We start from the raw sequence: 24582 nt of genomic DNA, 5'->3' as shown, positions 1-24582 counted from the left end.
ATAATATGTACAGATTTCTAGTGGGGTGAGTATAATATTTTTAATACTTTGTTTTTTAAAAGCATTTGTCATAAAATGTTATGTCTTTATGAAGTTTTAGGCTTATTTGGTTAAAGTCATTTTTAGGTTCTTTATATTTTTGATACTATTTTAAATGCTTTTGTATTTATGTTAATTTACAGAATATAATTGGTTGAGTTTTGTATATTGACTTTTTTTAATCCATAAGACTCGCTATACAGTCATAGTAGTGTTCATAATTTATCTGTAGATTCTTTAGTGTTTTCTAATAGACAATCATATCATGTATGAATTATGCACAGCATTGTTTTTTACCATGCTAAATCCTTTAACTTTTGATATTTTCCCTGCCTTATTGCTCTGGGTAAGAACTCCAGTATAAGACTGAATTGAATTGGTAATAGCAGGCATCCTTCTGCTTCCAATCTCAATGATGTGTTTTTAATATTTCACAATTATGTATGAATTTAGCTACATGTATTTGGCAGATAATCTTAACAAAGTTAAGGACATTTTGTTTTATTACTATTTCACTGAGAGATTTTGTCATGAATGAAACTGAATTTTATAAAACTCTTTTCAAAACATCTGTTGAGATAATTAAATGCTTTTTTAACATGTTAATATGTGAATGATGTTAATTAATTTTCTATGATAAATTAACTTTGCATTTCTAAGGTAGATCTAATGTGGTCTTGATAATAATAGATAACTATGTCTCCTAAATTCCAAATACAATTAAAATTTTTTGTCATGTCATTATAACACCCTTATTACTAATTGAAAAGACATACAATGTCCTTGAGAAGCTTATAGGCAAGTGAGAGTGACCAATGTAAATAAACAAATAAGTACAATAAAGACATTTAAGTTATGCTAAGAATGCATAGTTTATTTTATTTCATCCTTAGATATCACAAGTAGGCTTCTGGCTGAGAAAACATGATTTATATATATCATTATGATACTCATTCCCTGGTTGTTCACAAGCAAAACCTTCTTTCTAGTGAGTAGTTTATAAGTCTTTTTGAAATATGTTGTTTTAATATCTACAAGTTATTAAAATATCCTTTAAGCTAGGAAAAAATCTGCTCAGAGTAGATGTTACATTGTATTCTAATTTTCTTAATTTTTCTTAATCTTAATTCTGTTTCTTAATTTTTTCAAGGACTAATAAACTTCCTCTTTTTAGGTTTTGTTTTACTGATTTATTATTTTATTAAATGTTCTCATTGGTTTCACAAGTATTTTTCATAACATCTTGGAACAGCACAAAAGCAGAGCAGAATAAGTCTTAGTGGAGGCATAAAAACTTGTCTAAGACAACTGAAGCTAAAATCTTGATTTCAGACAAATGCAAGAGAAAACAATTTGGGGACAATTTTATAATGTAAGAAGTAATTGTTAATAAACTCTGCAGTTTTGACAGAGGTAATGTATCTTACCTTGATCTTAATAGAGTTACTTTTAAGCCTGCTTAAATTTGAATGGGTAACATCCTCACCATTAGAAGCATAAATTAGGATTTGTGCATGCCATTACACTAAGTGCAATGCAAGCTTGACAGGAAAACCTCTTCTCTCCTAGAGTTAATTCCACATATGGAAGCAACCTCCCAGTGACCACATGATTCATGCTGCTCCTCTAGATGAGGGTTTGCTGTATTACACCATTTTTATCTTCTTTCTGTGGGTGTCTATTGGGAGACTCGCCTAGCCTGCATTAGATTTATGGGTTAGAATGAGATTTATGGGTTCAGATACAGAATGCCATTTCCATTTACTGCATCCTTGTCTGTAACCCTGTTACAGTTTTTGTTCAATTCAGGTGTATTATAGTACTTTAACAATTTCTCATAAATATGGGAAAAATATATAGAGTCACTCTGCTTTAATAAATTAAACTCACAGAAATACTAGTTTTAAGATATGAAGATCAAGATAGAACTGATTCTTTTGGTCATATACAAATACATTCTATTTTTATGCTTTGGAATAGAGCCATTTTTCTAGAACTTACTGATGTTTGTTTGTTGACCTAATAGAGAATAACAGTTCTAAAGATGGATATAAAGATTATTTAACCAGGCTCTCTCTTACCTACTACTGAAAAATTCTTAGGTCTTGATTTGACTAAAATGTAATGAATAAACACAGAGTGGTCTTCATAGGCAATATTATGAATATATATTTTTAAAATATGGCTAATTAAATACTCTTAAACTAGTAAAAAAGAAGTTACTTTTAAATAACATAAAACAGAATCATATATCATTGGTATAAAGTAGAAATTAAGTAGCTCACAACTACTTGGGGTTTATCCTATTTTAATCAGTCATTTCAAATTTCTATTGAAAAGTCAAGGAATCAGAAAAAAATCTAAACATATTTTAGAATATACTACTCACATTTAGGTTACCCAAGAAATTGCTAATTGTGTTTAAGTCATGAAGGAATTAAGGCAAGAAGAAGATGAAGGAGGGGGAGGAGGACAAGGAGGAAGAGAAGTAAATTTAGACTTATATTCCTTTTTAGTGCTGAAAATTATACTACTGACTTTTCATGTTTCAGGTACAAAATGAACACAACTTCCAAATTCTGAACTTAATGAAATTCAAACAATGAAAATCACTTCCCAGAAGGCATAAAAATAGTTTTAAGTGGAAGCATTAACAAGATTCACCTAGACAAGACAGAAAGGCAGTTTACTGAATTTATTATTAGAGCTTTTATCATTCAATTTAATCTGACAATTCAACTTTTTTTAACTTATTATTTTACCCTCAAGGGACAAAATGATTAGTCTTGGAGTTCTAGGTAAATAATGGCTGAAACTGAGATTGAAGCTAAGAAGGGTGAAGCCGATCTCAGGCTATAACTTCTAAGCACAGTTGGCCAGTACAGGGAGGAAATGAGCCATTTACCAAGCACTCGTCATATGCTAGCTGTTGTGAAAGGTGAAAGCTTTCAGAGGTATATAATTTTTTTAAACTTAAACATTATAACAGTGTTGTGAAGTTAAACATCATTAGCTCTATTTTATAATAGGTAACATGCTCGAGGTTATACATATTTTATATGGAAAAGTCAGATAGAGGTTAAACCATCTGTGTGATTGCAAGGCCTATTTCAGTTAATTTTTGATTTAAAAGTTCGATTTAAAAATAGCTAAACATACAAGTTAAATTCAAACAAAAGTATAACCAAAGCAAAATCTTGTAATAATGTGGCTAAAAATAAAATATATATATATTATACGTATATATATTATATGCATATATATATGTATAATATGTATATATAATATATACACACAAGAGTTTACTAAGGGAATATAATCAATTATCAAAAGGAAATTACTGGCATTTTCAATATTAGTATAAAAACCACCATGGCTGCATGCTAGAATCACAGAGAATTTTTTTTAAATGCTGCTGTCCAGGTCCCGTTCCTAGACTGTCTGGTTTAATTGATCAAGAATGGTGCCTTGGCGTTGCTTTCCTTTTTTTTCTTTTACTTTTTCTTTCTTTTTTTTTTTTAAGTTTCTAATATACAGCCATGATGAGAAACTGCACTACTTATACTAAAGTAACTCATGAGAAGAGTTTAGAGTAGAAAAGTTTGTTTTGGATATTTAGCATTTGTTTTTAAATCAGCTTTTCATGAAATGTGTGCAGTAGTTTATAGGTGGTAATTTCCTTTTTTATTCTCCATTTCCTCCATGTTTTCTGTTCACACAGATACATACCTATGATTAAATATTTGAACTACATGAAATTGAGAATTGTTCATATACTTTAAGATAAGTGGGTTGTTTTTTTTTTTTGAAAAAAAAAAAGAGGGCTCCATCTAGAATAGTAATGAAAAAAGTTTTTCTTATGTTTTTCCTAGTGCTGCTCAGAAGACAACAACAACAAAAAAGCATTTGTTTTAAGTCATTCAGCATTTGTTGAGATTGGGAAATACACTGGCCATTGCTTGGGTGATAATTTTCCACGCGGAGAGAGATGCATATCAATCATAGTCAATCACTGGAACGCTAGAATGTAATCTCTAGAATTCCATATGTAAGTTTTTAAAATAAATAATTAATTACATTAAGGGAGGTTGATCAATATTACCTAGGGGTGCAAATGTACTTCTGTGAAGATAAAATGCACTCAAGTTTTTTTCAGGACCTTATAAATGATACACTCATTTAGCCATTGAAGAATTGCCCTTAACTTATACAGATTTTAAGAGAACCACATTTATTATTTTTTTCTACTTGTTTTATGCCACTAAAGCACTAGTCATGGTTAAATTGGGAAGTGTATTTGCTCTATCATTCACCTCTACCTTTACCCCATCCACAGCTCTTCTACAAAGTTATTATTATGAGCTCTAGAGATAATGGGGAGAAAAGAATAAACAGACTATTTGCAAAGAGGAATACAATGTTCACTCAGAAGTGTCTTCATTTTCTATGAAAAGAGGAAGTGAAATTAAGCCTGCAAAGTATTTCCTCTAACTAGTGATAAAACAATGTAGCTATTGAAGAATTTGCTGCTGTGTTAATAAATTTATTGTAGCACATCCCTATATCCCAATGACTTTTTAAAAAATCTTATTGAAGTGTAGTTGACATATACCAATGACTTTTTACAAGCAAGAAATATAAAGCAATATTTGCTTCATTTGGGGAAGGTGCAAATCAAATTGTAAACTCTCAAATTTAGTGAGAATTGCATTTGCTGTTCAAGTGATAGATTAGGTACATTCAAAGAAGAATTACTAAATGAATATTGGAAAAGAATTATAACTTCAAGTTTTGTCTGGACCCAAAACTGACAGAGGCAAAGCTTAAAAGTAGTCTCAGAGGAAAAGAGATCTTTATCCACCAAAAATTTCATAGTTTTGATAGAATGTGGATTACAGTGTTCATGGTTTGGGGAACTGACATGTTTATTACAATTAACATTTTTTATGACTCCATGCTTTACTTCTCTGCATTACTTTTTACCCTACAAACTGATGTTAACTGAAGCTTTGAGGTTAAAGATTATATTTCTGAGAAAACAAGAGGAGCTCTAGAGTAAAACAATTTGGAGACCGAGAGAGGCCTTCATTAGATGTCAGGAGGCAAAGTATCTATAACTTATGATCAAGAGGAGAGCCTAGTCATATGCAGTAATCCTTTTCTCTAGCGTGAGTAGTTAAGCCACTAAATCTCTTGAATTAACTAAATGTATTGTGATTGCTTTGTGTGTTTAACTTCTCATACCGAGACAAGACATTTATAGTACTACATTAAAAAAAAAAATTTTGAGGGGGTACCTTGGATTACTCAAAAGACTCCTTTCTTACACCACAGTGGAGCCCATGGTCTTCTGTTAATCAAAACTGGACAAGAAGAGCCACTTATTCTGTATGCTTTTCTCAAAGGGTACATTTATACTTTCAGATTCCACGGCATGAAAATGACATCTTTGTGGTCTTAAACATGTTTGTTGTTAAAGATAGTACAGTCTGAAATATTTTAGTATGTTTTTTACAGCAAAATTAATAAGTGATGTATTTTAAAGTCAAGAAAATCTGTCTCCAGGTTCGATTTGATATATGTAGTTTTAGTAAAAAGATAATTTATGAACTTTGTCTGGGTAGGATGCAGCTTGGGCCATTTATCCCTTCTCCAGAAACCATAATGCAATTGGAAATAAGGTGAGTGAAAGTTAATTTAAAATAATTGCTATAGTCAATATTAACCTGTAATTAGAAACTGGGGTTAGAAAATGTATATAAGAAATCATAAAAATGTGAGTCAAAAATAAAACTTCTCTTTAGAATAGATGTTGAAATATGTGATTGAGTTTTAAAAACAATTATATATTATTGACTTTATCAAGAACTGTGAGAGAATATGAAGAAACAAATGTCATAGAAATAGTTTTTCCAAAACTATTCTTGAAAATGCATTGTTTATAAATTCTAAAAGAGGGAGTGCATTGCATCAATTAAAATAAACTATAAACAAATTTTGTCTTTATCATACAAAATAGTAGCAGATAAGCCTGTGATATTTAGAGTTATTCTTCCTTAGTAGTTCAGTAATCTACTTAGTTTTCAGTTTTTGTTTTGGTGGCTGGCAGATATTATAGTATGATTCTTTAGTCTGAAGGCAAAATCATTGCTTCGTTAAATGGCGTGAAGCCATCCTCTGTCTCAGGAGAAGGTGTAGTAATGATCTTTCATCTAGAAATGATTTGAAACTTTGTTGTTAGATGGGCATGCAAACGATACATATTACAATATGTAAAGTTTATAGAATATATTGAGAAAAAAGCTTCTACAATAACTTACCATTTATGAAAAGCTCTCAAAAAGACATAAATAATATTTACAAATGGTCTGCTTCTCTCTGAACTGCCCTCTCCCTGAATAAAAGAAACCACTTAAAAAGTTCTCACTTCAGCGAATGTCTATTGCAATGTTTCTTTTCTTTTTTTATAGAAATAAGACCTTGGGGGCGTTTGGAGAAAATTTTCTTATAATTTCCTGTTCTGCGTTAAAGATAGTTGTTGCTGCCTTACTTATGTACCCTCTTCTACCATTGTTGTGTGAGTGGAAATAAAGTGTTCCCAGAATTGGTGCATAAAAAATACCATTTAATAATTGTTCTAGTCTTAGGTTTTCTATCATAGAGATCATAGAAGCCTGGCTTCTTCTACTAAGGGAGTTATTGAGAGGGATAAAGAAATAAGCAAATCGGTTTTCCCTCTACTAACTGTGATTAGAAATAATTTACAAATTTCAAGAATTTAGTTAGGAAAGCACTTTCAATTAATTACCAAAAAGCGAAGTCTATGTCTTCTGTGTAAATACTGTGGAATATAGAAAAAGGATGAAACACAATCCCTGCTCTCAGAGAACTAAGAAGGTCACAACTAACGGGTTTGAAAGAAATTGAGTATAATGTAGAACACTATGTACTTATGTCTTGATTGTGTGGCATAAGCCATAAAGTGTGGGAAAAATTAAAAGAGAGGCAAGGTCAATGTGAAATAAATAGGGATTTTTGTGAAGGAGGTAAGATTGATGTGAGATCTTTAAGACTATTTAGGATGCAGAAAGGAACAACAAAAAACATAGCGTGATTACTTGGCACTACTTGGCCTTCCATTTCGCACCCAGTTAGCTCTTGCTCCAGGAAGAGAACTGATCCCTATTGCCTCACGTGATGATTAGATGTTTATTCCTAAAGCACTGCTTCTACCCTAAACCTCTTCCTGTTTGTATTTTTTTAGGTCTTCTTGGTGTTGCTCACCATAAACCTGAAGTAATCGGGTAAGGCTTTAGTCTAACTAAAGATTTACATCAGCTCCTCAGGCTCATGAAATTGATATGGGCCCTTTGGGGGCCCCCTTTCATGGTGGTCCAGTTCTTGAAGAAGGAAGTGCTAGAATTTTACATGAGCAGTTTGCATTGGTTGGTGCATTTAATACAACCAGTGTAGGTCTGCCATTAAATTCTCCTATTTTTCTTACATTATTTTCATTTTTATATTTTGAAAACAATACATTTATGTGTTTCTTTTACTTTATATAGGGTATAACTCATGTTAAGTAAATCTGAACAAAACCAAAATATATATTCCTACTATTTAGAGATTCTGAAATGGATCTCAAGATATTTTGCAGAAGTTATGATATTGACTCCCCCCCCAATATATGCTTCATTAAAAGGAATAAAGTCCCTTTTTCAATTTGCCAATGTCATAGCAAAGAAGCTTATTCTAAGAACATTAGTTACTTCACTAGCCTTTTCAAAGAAAAATTCCTGATTCAAATCGGTTTTTTCCTTCACCCCTGGATAGCTGTCTTACTCATACTTTAGTCACAAGGGGAGGGGCAAGGTGAACGTAACCTGGGAGAGTGGGGAGTGAAAGCCACGTGCGCGCAGGAGAGCGGGCAGCACAGATGCTGTGAGTATGACTTGCCGGTAAATCCGTGCAAACCTTCAGGACCAAATATTAGGACGCAGGGAGGTAGGAAATATTCTAAGGCTGACTGTTTATTATGTTGACTTTCTCTAGCTTTGATAAACATATCACAGCTACACAACAACTGAAGTTGGGCCCTCATGATTTTTCAAAATAACTATATTCTGTATTTCTGAATGGTTCTTGACTTCACCACAGGCCAACTTCATATATATATATATATATATATATATATACATATATATATACATATATATATATATATATATATACATATATATATACATATATATGTATATATATATACACAACACACACATACACAAGTACAAGTGCCTTATACTTAGTAAGAATTAAAAAATGTTTTTAAATAAATGAATAAGTGTTAAATATGTTACATTTTTTTATAACTACTGCAATTGCCATTGGGCTAAAATGCCATAAAGTAATTTCATGGGTTAGTGGTAAAATACATCTACCTTGTAGTAATGCTTATTCATATTTTGGTATATAGCAAACCCAATTAGGCTTTTTAGAAAACATTATGAACAGTATACATTAAAGTTCCATAATCTAGGCATGAAATATATTTTCTGACAGATCATGCATGTTTTATGGGGACTCTCTGCCATTTCTGCGTAACCACATATGAGTTGACTAACACTTGGTTTTAATGCTAAATAATATAGACTTCAATGTCCAGAGAGCTGAATGAATTTTCCTGGAATAGTTTAATTCAACCAAATCTTAAAAGCAGCAAGGGATACACAAAAAAATTAACTACAAGGGAAAACTTATAAGGCTACCAGCTGATTTTTCAGCAGGTCAGAAGGGAATGGCATGATATATTCAAAGTGCTGAAAGGAAGAAAAAAAAAAGGCACAAAGAAACCAAAAAACAAAGAACAAAAAAACAAGAACACTATATCACCCAAGGTGATCATTCAAATTTGAAGGAAAGATAATGAGTTTCCCAGACATACAAAAGACCACACCAGCCCTCTAAGACTTGTTAAAGGGACTTCTTCAAGTACAAAAGGAATGGCCATAATTAGACATGAGAGAATTATGACTAAAAAGATGTAAAATATGTCAACATATACATAAAACATGGAAAGGGAGTAAAAAAGGAGAAGGAGAAAAAATGTTTTTTTATTTTTCTGTGTTCTTTTAGAATTTAAATGACCATCAAATTAATGTAGACTGCTATATAATGTTATATAGAATGTTATATATCAACCTCATGGTAACCACAACCCTATGAGAGACAAAAAATAAAGAGAAAGAAAGCCAAACATAACACTATAAACTCATCGGTCACAAAGAAAGAGTGTAAGAGAAGAAAGGAACAAAGAACTACAAGAGCAACCAGAAAACAAATTTTAAAACGGCAATAAGTACATACCTATCAATAATTACTTTAAATATAGTAGACTAATTCTCCAATCAGAAGACATAGGGTGGCAGAATGGATAAAAAACCAAGATTCATCTATATGCTGCCTATGAGAGACTCATCTGAAACCTAAGAGAAACATTAACCACGCACAGAGGCCTGGGTGGCTCAGTCAGTTAAGCATCTGACTCTTGATTTTGGCTCAGGTCATGATTTCATGGTTTGTGAGTTTGAGCCCCACATCAGGCTCTGCGCTGACAGTGTGGAGCCTGCTTGGGATTTTCTCTCTCCCTCTCTCTCTGCCCCTCCGTGCACATACTCTTCTTTCTCTCAAAATAAATAAATAAACATTTTTAAAAAAAGAAAAAGAAAAACATCCACTGTGCAAATGGAAGCAAAAAAAAAAAAAAACCGAGCTGAGGTAGGAAAACTTATATCAGACAAAATAGACTTTAAAACAAAGACTATAACAAGAGACAAAGAAGGGCACTACATAATGATAAAGTGATCAATTCAACAAGAGGATATAGCAATTACAAATATCTTGTACCCAACACTGGAACACCTAAATACATAAAGCAAATATCAATGTGTATAAAGAGAAATTGATGGTGATACAGTAACAATAGGGGACTTTTACTCTTACATCCACTTACATCAATGGATAGATCATCCCAACAGAAAATCAATAAAGAAACAATGTCTTTGAATGACACATGGGATCTGATGGACATAACAGTTATACACAAAACATTTCATCCCCAAACAACAAAAGACACTATTTGACTGTTCTTTTGAAATGCACATGGAATAAAATATTTCAAAAAGTAATTTTTTTTTTCCAAAAGGAGCAAGATCTGTGTGTGTGCCCTTTCCTGAAGCATCCTGGTTCAACTTTTATACAGTATGTGTTTTAAACATTTTGTAGAGAAAAAATAAATCCATGAACTCAGAGATTTATATGGTATTTTTTTTCACTGCTTTTATATGACTTCTAGAGCTTTGCACTGTGTAATTCTAGCTTGGTTCTTTGTAAGACTCTGTTTAGAATTGTTTGCTCTTCTCAAAATAGAAGAATTGAGCCATATATGGATTGACAAAAATTTAAGATTAGAGATGGGATGAATGTTTATTTTTAGAAGCATGGTAGACATTGATTTTATGTCACATTTAAATTCTTAAAAAGCAAATGACTCTCCACAGTGACTTTTGTTTATAGAAGAATGTAATAGAGATTATAGTCCATGAATCAGGTGCTTTTTCTTGCAAGAAACAGAAACTCATTCAAGTTAGCTCAAGTATGGGACTTATCATGGGAATACACATGAAATGAGAAAGGAGATCTCATGGAAATCTAAGAGCATCAAGTGTAATAACTTTGGATTTCTTGGGGAAATTCAGAATTCAATTGCAAAAGTTTGTGAAATTTCAGCCCAGTGTTGTACTGTTAGCAGGACTCTGCATTCCATGGGATTGTTTGTTTTACTAGTAATTGGCTTCCAAAGGGCCTCAGCTTGTAATAGACTCTTTGGCCACAGCAAGAGAATTATATTTTTATATCTCCCTTGTGCTTGTGTGATAAGTGGTAGGCTCTTTTCTTGTATTATAGTTCAGTGTCCCAAGAAATAATAATATCATTGATTCAACTTACCTTTTCCACCCAGCTACACCTAGTCTCCCAGGCAGTGTCAGTGATGTGGAAGAGTGGTGGAATATGAGGGGAAGCAATATGACACCTCTACTATAAAGCGGTTATTTTAAGTGAGTCCACTTCTCCACATTCTTCAAGTTTGCTATGATGAGCATTGCCTAATCTTGCCCAGTATTCAAGAAATCTTTATGGAAGTAAGTTTTGACTATACACATAGGACTAATCCTAAATTGGAAAAAAGGAAATGTGATCTATTTTTTAAAAAATTTTTAAATGTTTTATTATTATTTATTTGTGAGAGACAGAGACAGAGTGCAAGTGGGAGAGGGAAGACAGAGAGAGGAGACAGAATTCGAGGCAGGCTCCAAGCTCTGAGCTGTCAGCAGAGAGCCCAACACGGGGCTTGAACTCACAGACCATGAGATCCTGACTTGAGCTGAAGTGGGACGCTCAACCCACTGAGCCATCCAGGCACCCAGAAATGTGATCTATTTTTAAATTATCAATCATTTGTGTCTGAGGGAAAAGGTATTAAAAATTCTCTGTTCTTGTGGTCAGATTATTGCAGTGTCTTAATTAAACCAATGGTTTGCAAGAACTATATTCTCTAGAGGTGCTTCATAAATTTCCATAAATATTTGCGTTAAATTTCATTTTCTAATAATATTGAACTTTTAAAAAGAATAAGAAACACGCATACACAAAATTTTGTTATTATATCAAATTTAAAATTTTGTAGCCCAGCATCATGTTAACTTATATCATCGTTTGGCTTTTTAGTGAGTAAATGTGGTTATAGAGTCAAACTTCTGAAGTAAGTATATACTAATGAATGCTGCTTTTATACATTCTACATACTTGAATTTGTGTAGGTTTTTTCCTAACACTGAATTAGACATTTAAGTCATCCTTCCTATTAGTGAGTTCCATGAATGTTTTGTTGAATTTAGACAGAAGTTTGGATTTCACCTTCCTATGTCTGCTGAAATGCTTTGTTACCAATTATGTAGTTTGAGTGTTTAGTTCTAGCTTGTTCTAGGCTAGTGGGGTCAAGTACCACCTCCTTTGCAGAAGTTTGTTGAAGCTTCTGCTCCTCTAGATGTAATTCCTCTTTTCGTTCCTGGATATGTTCTGCCAACACAGTTTCCAGCCAAAATGATAGTGCTGAGGTAACAGGCACATCCTGTCAGGAACTGGCCTGGGGACTCCACCTTCCTGTTCTGGTTGAAAGTTGCTGCTTGGGGAGTGTCTGAGGAGGGCTATTTGTGAGTGAGAGGCCAGTGACAGAAGAGTGGTCAGTCAGTGGCACAATTATTGGTCTGTGTGTATGTTTATACATGTGAATATGTGAGTCAGTGTGTGTGGGGGGGGGAGACAGTAGGGGGAGGGAGAAAGAAGGAAAGAGAGAGAGAGGGAGAGAGAGAGAGAGAGAGAGAGAGAGAGAGAGAGAGAGAGAGAAAGCAGGGACAAAAAAAGGAAGGAAGAAAAGGGAGTGAGACAGATGAGTAGATGATATGCTTCAACATTTGATCCAGTTCCAAGCTATCCTGAGTTACATATCTTCCTATTATTATTTTTAAGACAGTAAGTGGCTTTTGATTCATGAATTCTCTCCTAGGTTTTATATGAAGGCTAACTCAGGGTCTTTAAGCTTTTATCTATTTAGGTTATATTTAATTAGTCACTTTTTCTCCATTGATACCATGTAAGCAAAGATTTTGTCTAGCAAATAAGCAGATTTTTAAACAGTAATAATTACTTCATATTTCTATTTTACATCAAAGATTCATAATAGCAAATCAGAACTTATCAGCCTTAATTGAAAGTAAAATCAACTAAAAATATACATCATTATTAGAGAAACATTTTGGCTAGACATTTTTGAAATATGGAAAGTCCCTGAAGACCCTTTGAACTAGATACTATCCATAATTTCCAAGCACTAACTTGAAAAATAGACTCATTTGTATTCAAGTTAGTATGTTGCTCATTGTCAAGAAAGAAGAGAGAGTCTCATGCCTAACTTTTCATCTCAATAGGAAAAATTTAATGAAATAAGTATATTTCATATGAAACCAAAATATTTCTCTTAAGAAACTCTCACAATAACTCAGCCTCTTCACCGTAAGTTTGTTTTATCAGTTGCATTGTGTAGTTCTTTTCTTACTATGCAGTTTTCTCTTACCACGTGGTTAGGATCAAATTGAATTCTGTTTTCATTGTGGAATCACAAAAATGGGGCACATGGATTCTGACATCCTTGTTCCTGAGATGCAACTATCAGCAAAGTAGAGTCTCTAAATTACTATTCAAGCTTCATTTGCCTGGAATCACATTGGTCCTACTTTAAAACCAGTTCCCAGGTTCCCAGATTCAATGACTTTGGCAATTTTGTTATAACTTTCTCTCTGTGGTAGATAAGCCAAAGAGACTGAGGGGTGCACTTTCAATTAGCATGGTATAATAGTTATATTGTCACTTTATTAGTTATGAAAACATTTACTTCTTTCCAGCAGATGGCATTTGAGAAGCCTGTGCTCTTGATAATCACATTTTCCACCCCAGATTGAGCAGTTCAGAGCAGAAATAGGTTGCTTAAGAATATCTTAAGTTTCCCAATACTGGAGAGTTTCAACAATAAACTAAGTAGACATTTGGTAAAAATGTTTAAGAAAGGACTCACCATTTTTCTAGGTACTTCTATGAGATAGTTGGAGGTAAGTCCTTCTAACTCTGAAAATACAATTTTCACTCTTTTTCTACAGCCATCTGAATCTGTTTGGCCTCATAATTGCTCTAGATGAACAGGGAGAAACATCTGGCTCCTTTTTCTGGGATGATGGTGAGTCTATTGCCAAGCATACCAACATGTAGAACAGTTGAAATGTTCTGGATTTCAGTGACTTGACGTAAAATGAAATATTGGAGACCTGAACCAACAAAGTAAGTATGAATAATAGATATCATGACAAGATTCAGCTTCCCCCAACATTACTGTCCAGGAAGCTGAAATTTTCCTTATATCTGGACACTCCTCTTGGTTAAGCAACACAAGTGAGACTATCATCTCCAGGAAAATGCTATCAAACCCACTATGTTTACCTGGGAGAAGAGAGTGTTTATCTTATTCATCTGCTACAATAAAAATTTTTCATTAATTAATTCTCAGTATGGAAGGGATGAAGGTTCCAGTCTTAAGGAATCAAACTTTCAATGAAAATTTTTGAGAACTTGGCTTTGGTAGCATAGGTATTAGGTTGGAAGTAGGAGGAATTGCTGAGATTCTATACTGAGGAGATATGGACCATTGTTTAAAGAGTAATGTATAGTAGAGGAAGAGGTATAGCCTGAATTGAAAAAAACAGGTCAAGACTTAGCTGGCTAAGGCATAAAATCAGTGGTTTTTATTTATTCATTTGTCTCATATTATCCCCATGTTCTCCTTCAGTCTAATCTCATAGATCAGCAAACTATAGGAAAGGCTTTCCCTGGAACAGTACAAGTGACTTCTGTGTTAAGAAAAGTACCAGGGTATGGGGCGCCTGGGTGGCTCAGTTGGTTAAGTGACCGACTTCGGCTCAGGTCATGATCTCAGGGTCTGTGAGTTGGAGCCCCGCGTCAGTCTCTGTGCTGACAGCTCAGAGCCTCGAGCCTGCTTCAGATTCTGTGTCTCCATCTCTCTCTGACCCTCCCCCCATTCATGCTCTGTCTCTCTCTGTCTCAAAAATAAATAAACGTTAAAAAAAATTAACAAAAAAAAGAAAAAGAAAAGTACCGGGGTACCTGGGTGGCTCAGTCGGTTACACGTCCCACTCTTGGTTTCAGCATGGGGCACGATTCTGCGGTTCATGGGTTCAAGCCCAGCATCAGGCTCTGTGCTGGCTCTATGGAGTCTGCTTGGGATTCTCTCTCTCCCTCTCTCCCTCTGCCCCTCTCCGAGTCGTGCTGTCTCTCTCAAGATAAATAAATAAACTTAAAACAAAACAAAAATTTTAAAAAGAGAAAAGTACCTACTAATATACACTGATAAATATATTCAAAGCAGCCACATTTTAAAAATCAGCAATGGACTTCCAAGGAAATGGGCATTATACCACAGAGACAATAATGCATGTGAGGTTACTGCTAAGAACATTTCTTCTGTCCCTTATTAGTTAACTTTGCATTCATTTATCTTTCTTTGCCCCTCTTTCATGAGAAAGAAAGGGAGGAAGGAGAATCATTTTCATAAGGAAGAGGAAAAGACAGAACAAGAGAATGTGAAGGTAAATAGGAAAATACATGTCTAATATTACATATAAACAATATGACTAGATGCTTCTTTAGTAGAAATTAAGAGAAGGTACAAAGGCTGCCAATGCCTGTATTTTCATATTAACCAGAATTTTCTGCATCCTTTTTCCGTTTTCTTTTTGCTTTCTTTTCGGCAAACTACCTCAAGAGACACTGATTAAGTTTCTAACCTTCACATTGTTTTTGAATTTTAGAAGACAAGGATTTAAATCAAAAGACTATTAGGAACCAAGGAAAAAAATGGGTATGTCCACCTGTGGTTGTATTTGCGTCTGTGGATAATAGAGATGTGTGAGGAGGTTGTCTATACAGTTGTTAAGCTCTATCCCTCCTTATTAAATTAAAAAGTTGAAAACATGTCTAAAACAAATCTCCTTCCTCCTTGTTTTTCCATATAAAATAAGCATGAAAAATGAAGGATAGGTGGGTAAGATGCTGAGGCCCCTTCAGATGAATTATTTTTTATTTTTCAAAGAGCCTCATGAATAAGTTTGAGGTCAGTGATTATTCCATGATTTTTAAAAAATTTTACTTGTTTATCTTGATAGAGAGAGCCGGGGAGGGGCAGAGAGACAGAGGGATAGAGAGAATCCAAAGCAGGCTCTGTGTTGTCAGCCCAGAGCCTGACATGGGCTCGAACTCAAGAACCACGAGATCATGACCTGAGCCGAAACCAACAGTTGGATGCTTAAACAACTGAGCCACCCAGGTGCCCCCAGTGATTATTCAATGATTTTTTTGCCCAGTATTTGTTAGGTCAGTTAGTGGATTCAAAGCATAAGGGTTAGGCTGAGACCTTCTGGACTTGGAGACTAGTTGATCAGAAATTAGATTTAAAAATAATAATAAAAGTAAATTGACATTTATTTTCTAATGCTAATACTTTTTTTTGCAGATTCTACTGAAAGGGAAGAGTACTTCTATGTCAGATACAAATTAAGTAATGTAAATTTAACCATTCAGCATTTATAGTGACACAACAGTTCATTTTTATAAAGAAAAACATGTTCTAAGGGACTTTAAAAATAAGTATTTCAAAGTATTGGCAGTTATTCAAACCCCATTGCACTCTATGCTTCTGTGTATTGTCATAACTAAAAAAAAAAGAATGTAAAAGTCTTTTCTCTCCTCCATAACAGAAAGTTCTGAGAGCAACTGTGCTTAAAAATGGCTACCATGAAATTGCTACTCTGGCATATGGTACTATTCAGATCCTTGGTTTCATTTCAAAGCCCAATGTTATTTTTCATGAATGGAGAAACTATCTCAAGCAACATAATACCATATCATTTCAATAGGGTAAGTTTTAAACATGATAATTGAATTAGACAACAAAATTTATTTTGTTATATCTCAACTGCTAATAATTGAATTTTCCCTGAATATTGCTTCCTTGCAAAAACCACAGATTGCATTTCTAAAACAATACCTTGCATGTTTTTGAAGTTCAAGGAAGAACAATTAGCATAAAGTTATATTTCTAGATAAAAGTGTGCCTATGTCAGGGCTGGGAACTTTGTTGGATTGAATGTCACAGATAATATGCAAGGCTGGGGTGTTCCTTGGCAAATGTTAACATAAAGGGATGATACATAATTGGGTAAAATAAACAAGAATTAAAATTTATAGAAAATTAGAAGTGGACGATTCTAGAGGGACTCGATTCCAATTCCTTCATTTAACACATGAGGAATCTGAGCATCCAGGGAGGTGAAGTTACTCACCAAGATCATGTACTTTAATAACTCAATTGACAGAACTGAGTCTTGATCTTGAAACTCCTGACATTGCATAGAGCTTTCCTTCTACTCTGTCCATCTGGAAATTAAACATTTATTTATTGAGCTCTTACTGAGCTCCTGAAAGTATCTATTTGCTATAAATACAGGCTTATAGATACAAGATGTAATCCCCATCACTGAAGGATTTAATAGGAGGTGAAATAGACATCAAAGCCCTGTAATAAGAGGAGGATCTAGAGACTTTAGAGCCTCTGAAGCAGTCTTGCATTTCTTTTCATTTTTTCTTTTTCTTAGTTTATTTACTTTGAGACAGAGAGCGCACGCGTGTGTGCATGTGCATGCATGTGAGTGAGGGAGGGGCAGAGAGAATGGCAGAGAGAGAATCCCCAGCAGGCTCCCTGCTGTCAGCACAGAGCCCCGATGCAGGGCTCAATCTCAGGAACCATGAGACCATTTCCTAAGCCGAAATCAAGATTCAGATGCTCAACTGACTGAGCCACCCAGGCACCCCTGTTTGAATTTCTAATATCTTATCACACAGTACAACATAATGGTCTTTAATACTAATGCAGAACAGTGACACAGAGCTCAAGACACTGAATTTTTGTTTCCTTTTGCTAACTAAGGAAATAATTGATAACAAGGTCATTTGAATGATCATCTATTCAAAATTTACCCCTTTCTAATTGAATGGATTTTTTTTCTCTGGGGAGTTTTGTTGAGCAAGTTGTTCAATATCTCAATCATAATAATAATTCTTTACTTGAGATGTTATAATTTACGGAGTACTTTGTAACATGACTCCCTTTGATTCTTACCATAGCCTTGGGAATAGATCTGTATGGTCAATATTATCATCCAGATATTAAAGAGGAAGAAATAGTGTCTTAGAATGACTTTACAGTTAGGACAGGCAGGAAACCTGGGCTGTCCCTCCTTTTACCTGTGTGCTCTTTCTTTTTTCTAAGTCCTGATAAACTAAAAGTGATTGATTAGGTTAAGAAAACAAAAACATCTTTATTGGGAAATTAGTTTCACAAACTTTGGTTTCATACATGTGTATGGCTGATCTTGAAAAAGAGAAAAAAAAGAGAAGAGCATGCTAAAGTTCTATAAGATATAAAAAATTTCTTGAATAAACTAAGCTGTTTAATCGGAGCATTTCATAGACTTATATTGGTAGAGTCTGTGAATCATCAAATAACTGTAATTTACTTCACTTTATGCATATTACACATTATTACATGCAAATATATAAAAGTTATCCCTTAACACTTGATAACATTTGATTATCTCTATAGCATTGTAAGTTAATTCTGATGACTTCACTTATAACTAAATTTCTTTACATTGATTTACTTTTGCTACTTTATTTCCCTTCTCATCTGTTACACAAAATCACTTTGTGGATATTGGCACCCCTTTTCCAGGAGCTGACCATTTTATTAGAGTATTGAAAAAAATTTAAGAGATAACAGCTCAAGCAACAGTGGTGAAAAGCTATCTACAACAGTTATTTACAACTGCTAAAAATTATTTGAATAATATGGAAAATGTAGTCTAATTTAAATAGCAATGCAATTGAAATATTTCAATCTTGTATATTGTCTGTGTGTATTACTCAAATTCCCTGATAGTGTTTCTTACAGAAGCTAGATAAAATACTGGATATAACTCCTTCCACTTGGGGCACCTGGGTGGCTCAGTCCATTACGCGTCCAACTCAGATCAACTGTGAGAATGTGAAACAGGAATAAGTATAGACAAATTTTCAGAAGGGCTTAGTTGTAAAGGGCAGCAAAGATCAGACAGTGGTTGGAGGAGATGTGGATACAGGCTTATTGTTGTTTAAGATGGGAATTTTTCCAGCATGAATGATGAGACAACTGGTATGATAGATAAAAATAGATAAAGACTGATAACGGGGATAAAGAGAGGGAAAAATTTCAGGAGCTAAGTCCTTAAATATGTGTGAGTACATGGAATCTAATGCCCAAATGGAAGATTTGTCATTGGATAGGAGCACAGAGAGTTCATTCATCCCTAAAGAATGGAAGACAGCATATGTGTTGGTGGAGATGTAGGCTGGTTTGTGGATTTAGGGGTGGAAATATGTGGAAGTTCTTTTTTAATGGCTTCTATTTTCTTAATGAAAGAAGAGGCAATGACATCAGTTGAGAATGAAGATAGGAAAGGGGGTGTTGGAAATTTGAGGAGAGAGAAGGTGGGAGGGAGAGGAAAGGTAAATTCATGAAGGGGGTGTAATGCGATTTGTGGCTTCGCACTAAGATCCCATGTAAAATTAGACCAGTCGGTGGGGTTTGTGATTTCTGTAGCCCAAAGCCAGCTGCTTGGGTACAGATAGGAACTGACAAGAGAGTAGAATTTAACTGAGGTGGGAATTTTTCCAGGGGATTAAAAAAAGGGGCAAAGAAATAAAGTATAACAGAGAATGATTATAATGATGGATCGTGGAATCTAAGCTTGGTAAGGAAAGAAGTGAGGACAGGCAGGCTGTGAGGTACAGAAAAAGCATGGATAGGGTCAATAGGTCAGAAGTCCCACTGAGCTGGAGGAATTGTTGGAGAGAGAAGGGATTGGGAAATTGCCAGTGGGAGAAATTTCTTGAAATTAATGTTATATGGCTGGTGTCAGATAAATACTGGTCACAGATGTGCTGTGTATGTGCGTTTGTTGTTTTTGTCTGATTTAAAAAACAAACTGTAGGCAATGATTTGGTGATGTCTAAAGTCTGTGTTTGGATGTACTCTCTGTTTAAGCTTAAGACTGAGTAAAAAAAACAAATCCATACAACAAAACCCACTGCATACCTATGAGAATGGCTAAAATCTTCTAAAAACTGGTGATACCAAGTGCTGATGAGAATGCAAAGCTGCAACAATTTGAGCAACAAAATGAATAGCATGGTGTTGGATTTTAACCTTAAGTATAAAATACGGGTCTACACTGATATAACCGAATGATTGAATAAATGGAGGACAAGAGACATATCTCTCAGAGAGAATTTGACTCTTAACTCAGGAAGAACTTCCCCCTCAACTGTGGGCTCTGCCTGGTGACTTCCTTCCAAAGTATGTAAAGAAAAGGGGGAAATAAAAAAATGTAACTATAAAAAGAAGAAACCTGACAGCCACCACCTCAGCCAGGCGATCGAGGTTAATATCATTGGTGATAAGTGATGCTGATAGTATGTTCTTTGAATTGTTGTGTTGCAAATGACACTTTATGCTCTGTGATCTTCCTCCTGAAAACCTGTCCTCCCAGTCTAAATCTGAGAAGAATATCAGACAAACCTAAACTGAGGGATATGCTACAAAATACCTCACCAGTACTCTTCAAACTGTTAAGATGATTAAGATCAAGAAAAGTGTGAGAAACTGTCCCAGTCCAGAGGAAGCTAAGGAAACAATGAAGATGAATGTAATCTGATATGTTGGATAGGATTCTGGAACAGAAAAAGGCTGTTAAAGGAAAACTAATGAAATCTGATAAAGCATTGTGTAGTTAATAACAATGTATCAATAGGGATAAAGTAATTATGACCAAAGCACCATAGTAATAAAAGATGCTAATAGGAGAAACTGGATACAAGATATATGGAAACTCTGTGCACTATCATTGAGACTTTTCTGTAAAGATTTACTTTTCTGTAAAATTATTGTAAAATAATACAGTTTATGAAAAAGCAAACATTCGGAGCTTCACAAGAATTCACATATTTGCCAGAAATTTGGCATCCACTTCCCAGCAGGAGTCACTGTAGTCACTGTTAAATTATCTCTTCAGGTCATTACCATTTCAACTTCACATTCACTTTGACTTCCTCCAAAGTTGCTGTGACACCAATATGGCACTTGTAACAAAGTAGCTGGTTATCTTAAGCTTGTACACATTGCAAAACAACTATGGAAATATAATTATCTTTTTAATGTCAAGAGCTTCCAGCTGTTTACACTATTCTAATGAAACTGTTATTAGAATCCAGATTGTTCCAGTATTAAATTTATGTTTGACCCAGGATTACAGAGGTGTAATAGGTATGGTGTGCATATACTTAATGATACTCGCAGTTTGTGACTCCTAGTATTGTCAGCATGGGATTAATAAACTCATTTATTTATGAGGTCTGTTGTGGGCCTCCTGTGTGACAAGCATTGTGCTAATGGCCGGGGACATAAGGGGGAGAGACATCTCTCAGGTCTCTAGTACATTTACATTCTCTTTAAGAAGCCTGGACCAGCCCACTAGGAAAGAGACAGCAACTTATGGCAAAGACCAAGCATCTAGCCAAACTCTTTAAAGGTCCCAAATGCTGGTACTGAGTCCAAATTATCCAGGTCCAGACGGCCTTGGAACAGAATAAAATTTCCAAGCCCCTTACAGGGGGCTTATTTGTTTACAGAATAAAATTTCCAAGCCCCTTCTAATGAGAAGAGATAGCAGAAGATTTTGAAAAACTGTACTCTGTTTTTGATGACCAAGGGAAAAGGCATCAAACATTTCTCAATGTTGGAGAACATCTTATCCTATAACCTGACCCCCAAAGATATTTGAAATTTCAAGAGTATCTCTTAAAGAACTACATAAAATAAATGTTTCATTTCAGGAGACATAGACCATACCACATAGCAGTGTGCCTCATCCCATCAAAAAATCACATGATGACTGTCTTCTGAATGAGCGCCTTCCGCTGTAAGGATCTTTCAAGTGACTGCATTGAATCCTTAGCTCTTTGAGACTATCAAAGTTCCCTCACGTTGCACTTTCCAAAACAAATGTTATTTTATAAAGAGAAAGAGAATGATTTTAAAACATATTGAAATGAATCAGTTGACCATCTTTCATCTTTAAAATATACCTTGAGCTGTCCTGACACTTTGTTAAACCAATCTCCCTGAACTTTAAAACCTGAGATCACTTAGAACTAAGTCACAAAATCCTTCATGCAGCATTCATCAACAAAACCCTATATGGTTTCCTTGGTTTTGGAGTTCTACATGGTGTCTAACATTTTTTATTTATTTTACGAGAAGTAAACAATATTCAACAAAAACAGTTCCATGGAGATATTATGGTTGTCCAGCTTAACTGCACACGGTAAACATGGGATTAATTTATTTTCAAATATTTCAAATATATTTTGAAGACTAATTACTACATATTCCTAACTCACCGAAAATGTGAATTCAAACAAAGCGTGTATCAAAAATAATGTTACCTCGGTCCAGTTCCAGTACATGTCATGAAGTGAGCAAGATGGAGGCTACATCACAAAATGTATTTCACATATTGATCATGAATCAATTCTCCTTATTTGCAAGCAAAACAAGGGACCTCTGCTTATTTTCCTCCGTGTATTGATACAGAAAGTGAACTCACTCCGCTTTTCCAAACCAAGGAAAACAAATGATCCTGCAATTGGAGGGAAATTAGTGCCAATTAAGACAATTGTGCAGCTGTGAAAGAGGGCATGTTTATACTTAGATTGCTGCCCTTATGGTGTGCTTAATAATGGCCAATCTAACAATGTGATGTATAATTCAAGGCTTATAATTTTCAACAAAGTTTTAACTTTTATTTGACAAATTGTGCTATTTTTGTTCTGGCTCACAAATTGGAACAGATTTGTGTAAATTATGTAAAATGCATGCTGGGGTGTTCATTGTACCATCACATTTTTTTCAATTGCATTCCTCATTCCATCTGTCTTTTTTTTTTCTCCCCCGAGAGAATTCTGTACATGTTAAAATAGATAATTTCTTGAGGTGTTAATTATGTACAAGAGAAAACCCAACTGTGAATGGATTATTACCATCAAGGTCTTTACTGTTTTACTCTTTAAGTGCTTTTTTATACGTGGTAGTAAAGTGTTCAGAGCTTGGCAGACATAATAATGTCAGTAGCACATCCTACACCCTCAGACATTTTGTAGATGGATTTGTAGGTGACTTACAAACCTACAAGCAGAAAGACAAACAAAAAGACATGAAATGAAATGCTCACATTGTATAGAAGTATAGTACAGATCATGTTTCTTGGGTAAACATGAGGGCATTTTGGGGAACTCGTGGTAAGATAAAGTGGCTTCTCTGGTTGGTAAGAGATCTTGTGTGTGAGAAAAAATTTCAGAAGGTTTCACACGAAGAAAGAAAGCGATCTGGTTATACCTAAGGAAAGAATTATGAGGGGGCACAGAGAGGAGGGCAGAAAGCACTTTCGAAGTAGAAAACGTTGGAAATCTTTCTAAAAGGACAGAAAATGGCATAACACAGGGAAGAACAAGGAAATGAGAGAGTTCAGGATGACTCAGAAATGGTTTTACATCAGATGAAGAGAAAGTTAAACACTATAACAAAATGGGAAAAATACTATACATGATTTAAAATAGGTGAGTTAAACTTCTTTTTTTAATTAAAAAAATTTTTAATGTTTATTTATTTTTGAGACCGAGAGAGAGACAGAGACAGAGTGTGAGCAGGTGAGGGGCAGAGAGAGACGGAAACACAGAATCTGAAACAAGTTCCAGTCTCTGGGGTGTCAGCACGAACCTAGAACAGGGAGATCATGACCTGAGCTGAAGTCAGACCCTGACTTAACCACCCCGGCACCCCAGATGAGTAAACATCTTGATTACAAAACTCATGGTGATGCTGAACATGATGAAGGACCAGGGAGAACCAAGATGTAGACAGAACCAACACCCCACAAATGAAGAGAGTTGATAGGCAAAGAAATTATTGTACCTGGGCAAACATCACAACATGTTGTATGTTATTGCTCATGGTCCTGGAACATACAAGTGTGTGTGTGTGTCTTTGTGTGTATGTGGGTGTATAGAGATATGCACACACACCACCAACTTCCTCTCCCACACAGAAACACGCAAACGCAGATATTCAGCGGTAGGTCTTGGGCAGTTAAATAAATATTGTGTACTTTTAACTTGTAGATTCTCTAAAAAAGAGAATGTTGCTATGAACATATAAACAAAGCACAAAGGGAAGTATTACAGAACACAGAATTTAGGGAGATAACCGAAGGTGCCCTCTTGCTATGCTCAAATTGGCCTCCTGGTGAGGAAGCATCATAGCATAGAACAAGCCCATGAATTCAGCAATGAGCCAGTCATTTGATCCTGGTAAATGTTGCCTCTGAGGAGGTAATTTTAAATCTTTAAATTTTAAAGACTAAAATAGCATTGAAAGCATTCCTCTCTACTAAAGGTGAATGAGAAAGAAGCCTGCACGCTCTTGGACATGAGGGACTATGAGATTTACTTCCCCCCATTGAATAACTGAAAATAAAAACAGACAAGCTACGTGAAAGAACAGTTTTCAGGCAGGAGACACAAAGCAGTGCAGGACAGTGATCCCTGAGAGACGGGAAACAAAGGAGGTGAGACATAGGAGTGCTCCAGCTTCTTGCCAGGACAGAGCTTCCCTCAGAGGCGACTGAGGCACAGCCCAGCTTACTCTGCAGTCAG

This window comes from Acinonyx jubatus, chromosome B4, assembly GCF_027475565.1.
Source record: "Acinonyx jubatus isolate Ajub_Pintada_27869175 chromosome B4, VMU_Ajub_asm_v1.0, whole genome shotgun sequence".
Classification (NCBI taxonomy): domain Eukaryota; kingdom Metazoa; phylum Chordata; class Mammalia; order Carnivora; family Felidae; genus Acinonyx; species Acinonyx jubatus.
The sequence above is the reverse complement of the archived record's forward strand: the minus strand, read 5'-3'. Positions refer to the sequence as shown.